The sequence below is a fragment of the Archocentrus centrarchus genome, unplaced genomic scaffold, assembly GCF_007364275.1.
Source record: "Archocentrus centrarchus isolate MPI-CPG fArcCen1 unplaced genomic scaffold, fArcCen1 scaffold_79_ctg1, whole genome shotgun sequence".
In the NCBI taxonomy this organism is placed as follows: Eukaryota; Metazoa; Chordata; class Actinopteri; order Cichliformes; family Cichlidae; genus Archocentrus; species Archocentrus centrarchus.
Window position 1 is genome coordinate 404756 of NW_022060290.1, and position 5572 is coordinate 410327.

A 5572-nucleotide genomic window follows, 5' to 3' on the forward strand; every position below is an offset into this window, starting at 1 on the left:
TTAACTGCTGCCTTTACACTCTGTTAAAGCAGAACACATTCAGTCTGCATCTAACTGGCTTATTGATGCTGCACTCACATGTTGGCTCAGCAAAGACCCACAATAGAACAAACTAAGTCCACAGCATGTGCACACTCTAACACCTGTACAACATGTGCTGCATTTTATAAATGACTGCACGGCACTCTATAGCTGACATTAATTAAAATGTAAGTACAAATTATTAAATTATAAAATGTAATTGCTGTGTAGAGTTGCCCCCACCTAGCTGTCACAGGTGAAAGTTTACTTAGCTGTATATTTTGGGGTGCATCAGGTTTCTCCTTTTCTCTCAAAGACTCTTGAAAGAGTAGTTGTAAAACAGCTAACTGATCATCTGCAGAGGAACGGTTTATTTGAAGAGTTTCAGTCAGGTTTCAGAATTCATCACAGTACAGAAACAGCATTAGTGAAGGTTACCAATGATCTTCTTACAGCCTCTGACAGTGGACTCATCTCTGTTCTTGTCCTGTTGGACCTCAGTGCAGCTTTGATACTGTTGACCATAACATTTTATTACAGAGATTAGAGCATACTATAGGTATTAAAGGTACTGCACTGCAGTGGTTTGAATCATATTTATCTAATAGACTCCAATTTGTTCATGTAAATGGGGAGTCTTCTTCACACACTAAGGTTAATTATGGAGTTCCACAGGGTTCTGTGCTAGGACCAATTCTATTTACATTATACATGCTTCCCTTAGGCAGTATTATTAGAAAGCATTGCATCAATTTTCATTGTTATGCAGATGATACTCAGCTTTACCTATCAATGAAGCCAGATGACACACATCAATTAGTTAAACTGCAGGAATGTCTGAGGGGTCATTCACAAATATTGCGTATCAGTGTGGAGTGTGATGAGTCACTTTAATCAGCCTGACCCACTCTGACATCATCACAGACAGAATAAAAGTTTGTTATCAAATATATCATTTCTTTTATGATGTCTGCTTTCATCATTCAATTCAATTCAATTCAATTTTATTTATATAGCACCAAATCACAACAAACAGTCGCCTCAAGGCGCTTTGTATTGTGGGTAAAGACCCTACAATAATACAGAGAAAACCCAACAGTCAAAATGACCCCCTATGAGCAGCACTTGGTGACAGTGGAAAGGAAAAACTCCCTTTAACAGGAAGAAACCTCCAGCAGAACCAGGCTCAGGGAGGGGGGGTCATCTCCTGCGACCGGTTGGGCTGAGGGGAGAGAAAAGACATGCTGTGGAAGAGAGCCAGAGATTAATAACAATTAATGATTAAATGCAGAGTAGAGTATAAACAAAGTAAATATGGTGAATGAAAAGAAACAGTGCATTATGGGAACCCCCCAGCAGCCTAGGCCTATAGCAGCAAAATTAAGGGAGGGTTCAGGGTCACCTGACCCAGCCCTAACTATAAGCTTGATCAAAAAGGAAAGTTTTAAGCCTAATCTTAAAAATAGAGAGGGTGTCTGTCTCCTGAATCCAAGCTGGAAGCTGGTTCCACAGAAGAGGGGCCTGAAAGCTGAAGGCTCTGCCTCCTATTCTACTCTTAAGTATCCTAGGAACCACAAGTAAGCCAGCAGTCTGAGAGTGAAGTGCTCTGTTGGGGTGATATGGTACTATGAGGTCTTTGAGATAAGAAGGTGCCTGATTATTCAAGACCTTGTAGGTGAGGAGAAGAATTTTAAATTCTATTCTAGATTTAACAGGGAGCCAATGAAGAGAAGCCAATATGGGAGAAATCTGCTCTCTCTTTCTAGTCCCTGTCAGTACTCTAGCTGCAGCATTTTGGATCATTTACACAACTTGAATTTTCATCAGATGAAGCTGAATCCTAATTTTACATGTGATTTATAAAATCTAATTATTCAGCTGCAGCCTGACGGACAAAACAGCTCAGACTGAGTTTACCTGTATTAGTTACTAAGACAGCAGCAGACCGTGGGGACGGAGCTTCCCTCAGGTCAGCTTTTATTTAATAAAAACTATTTTTGCTGCAGTTTATGACAGTTCGGTTTATGGCCATTTAATTGTTTAACTGACTCAGAGTTGGAGTTAGCTCTTTCTGGAACTGAAAACCTGAGTTTCCCTCATTTTAGGGTTAACAAACCCAGAGTTGTTAGCAAAACCTGCTTCCCTATCTGCCTCTGGATCGCGGGGGGCATGGTTGCAGTTTCTCGCCCTCATTATCGAATACATTGCATGACAAAGGCGCATACACACACATTACTACAAACAATAAACTTGTGTGTGTGTGTGTGTGTATATGTAGGTGCATATGGGTGTGTGTATGGATGTGTGTGTGTGTGTGTGTGTGTGTGTGTGTGTGTGTGTGTGTGTGTGTGTGTGTGTGTGTGTGAGTATATCAACCCCTTTTATTTATTTATTTTATTTTATTTTTTTTTTTATCTATCTCCATTCTTCCTTTTCTCTCCCCCCCCCCCCCCCCCTTTCTCCCCCCCACCTCTTGTTCTTGCCCCTTCCTTGTTGCCTGTCAGACTTGGCATGAATAACTAAATAAAAAGATAAATAAATAAAAATAAAATTGCAAACATTAACAAGAAGAGCCTATAGGAAACATATAGAGCTGTTCTTGTCAAAGCAAATATGTTTGGTACATCAGTACATTCGGATCATCATTCCGATTGTGAAAGATGCCAGACATGAGAGGCTAAAAAAAAAAAAAAAAAAAAAAAAAGATTTTATTTTAATATTTCCAGATGCGGCTCTGGAGCCACCGGTTTTCGACCCCTGTTCTAGGCTGTAGGGCTTACTTTATCAGATGGCCGCACTGGTACTAGTAGAAAGGAGTATTAGGGCCACATTGAGAAAAAAAAGAAATTGTGCATTTTGAGAATAAATTCAAAATTTTGAGAAAAAAGTCAAAATGTGCAGATTAAAGTCACTTGAAGTCAAACAACTGCCACAACACGTCTGTTATACCCTCCAGAATGTCTTGTACTATGAGTTAGTGAAACTAGAGAATCTGATTTCTCTTTTAGTACATAAACACGATGTAGTGATAATTACGAGGATGTTAAAGAGAGAGTGCAGAAAGCTGCATCTGCTCAGAAGGAAAACCCACACAAACTGGCAATGGTTAGATGGAAGGATGGCTGCACCTTCGTTCAGTACAGAGGAGACATGTAGAACCACAAGACACAATAACACAGCTGATCAAGTTGTTTCTACCCAAGGCATTTTGTAGAGAGTATAGCTGTGGCCGTTATTTGACTTGAAATGATGACTTCGATGATTTTGACTTTATTCTCAAAATGCTCAAAATGATTTATTTTTATCTCAATGTGGCCCTCACACTCTTTCATATAGTAGCAAGCTAAATATTTCAGTATTACAAAAATAATTTAGTAACCCACAGAAGTGCAAAGTTTGATGTGTTTTATTGGTCAAAAACATTTAACAAAATATACCTATTCAGTTTGAAACTCTAATCTAACAAATCAAAATAAATATCAATAAAAATAATAATAAGCAAAAGAAATAAATAAAAGTGATACCTCTCACATTTAATAGACAAGCTGTGTGCCTCCTTACAGCCCTGCATTTTAGTGGTGTGCATACTGCAAATTTTGGTATCGATCCGATACAAGTAAATACAGGGCCAGTATTGTCGATACCAATACAGATATCAATAATTTTAACTTAAAGGCTGCTTATCAGGGGTGAAAGTAGTTTTAAATTCTTGCCAGTACTATGACACATACACACAGATATATATCTATATATATATATATATATATATATATATATATATTAGGGGTGGGACTCGATTAAAAAAATTAATCGAATTAATTACAAGCTTTGTAATTAATTAATCGAAATTAATCGCATTTTAATCGCATTTCAATATTTGACATGAGAAATATTAATTTAAGTTTAGTTGATGAATGAATCAATATACATAAGCTTAAACTTCAAAATTTTGTTTATTTTCCCACCAGTCTACTACACAGACCAATGAAGGGTGGAAGTGCTCCTGTGATAAGCAAACTCCTGAAATTAAAGTTAAGCATCATAACTGGATAGTTTTATTCAACATTAATGTCTCACTTAATATAGTTGGAAATTAATCATTCGCTCAGCTGTATTCCTTGATGTTGAAATGTGTTATGCTTGTTTTAAACAGCTTATTTTGAATTAAAGACTTAAAATTAAACCACAAAAAGGAGAAAAAGTTCGTTCTCCGTTTAACAGCTGCTTTTACACAGCTGTGCTTCACACTCACGGTTGCTAGGCGACATGAGATACGCAGAGGTGACGGCAGCTGATATGAAGGCTAGCCGCTCACTTCCGGCCTTTGTGGGCTGCGAAAGACGTGGGCCGGGTCCTGCGCAGGATGCGGCCCCTAATTTGGACATTGTGCGTCGATATAATCTGTATGCCGGGAACTCGCGCACTGAGAAACGTTCCACGGTGCAAAGTGCGATTAAAATGCGTTAAAAATTTTAACGCGTTAATTTCCCCATAATTAATTAATCGAAATTAACGCGTTAAAGTCCCACCCCTAATATATATATAGCTATTGCTTGTCTGGATAAGGCAGAAATTAGAAAGAAATTAGAATCAGTTGACAATGTGGAATATATTTTTGTTGTTAAGGAACTGAGATGTTTGCACACAATGCACACTTAACACAACTGATGACCACCTCCATGCATTCTGGCTCTGTCCACCAATACAAAACTTCTGGACAGAAATAACTACCAAACTTTCGCAAACCTCAATCCTCTTGGCAACCACTGTGTATTGGAGCTGAATGCACTCTCCTGTAGCGTAAATGAAATCTCTGGTCATAAGCAGTGTTTTTGAACTGTGCTGTGTTGTTGAAATTGAGCAGAATAACATAAAACACAATTAGTCTCTATTTGCTTTGAATTCAGATAGTTTGGACCAAGCAGACCGACATTAAATGTAGCAGTGAACGTTTTAACCTGTTATCTGGCTGAACCAAAATCACTGGCCGTGTCCTGTCCGCCAGGATGTACCGTATTTTCCGGAGTATAAGTCGAACTTTTTTTCATAGTTTGGCTGGGGGTGCGACCTATACTCCGGAGTGACGTATATGTGACATTTATAACACATGAACCAAAATACTCCAGCCACTTGACATCTCCGTGAACTGCAGCTTTAAGGCAGTCTTGCGTAACCTGTGGGCGCAGTGGATGATGGATGGAGCGCACAGCTTAACGGCAACTGGGAGAATGCGCCACCCAATTTTCCTGGAAGTCATTGGATGGATCAAGAAAACATGGGCTTCAGTGACAAACCATCCTGTTGGGATTCAGAAAGGCTGGAATAATGGGCTAGTTGCACTAGGGCTTGTGACGTACTTCCATTTCGAAACTATGCTGCTGCATCGTTTCCGGTATGTTTGTTGCTTGTTAGCTGTTGTTGTCTGGTAATTCAGCATGAGTGTACGCAGAAAAGTATTTAAAACGGTACATTTTCAAAGACAGGAGAAGAAATACTCCGAACATTGCTGTGTCCCACTTTGTTCGGCTTCGTCTAAATTTAACGGTGTTTT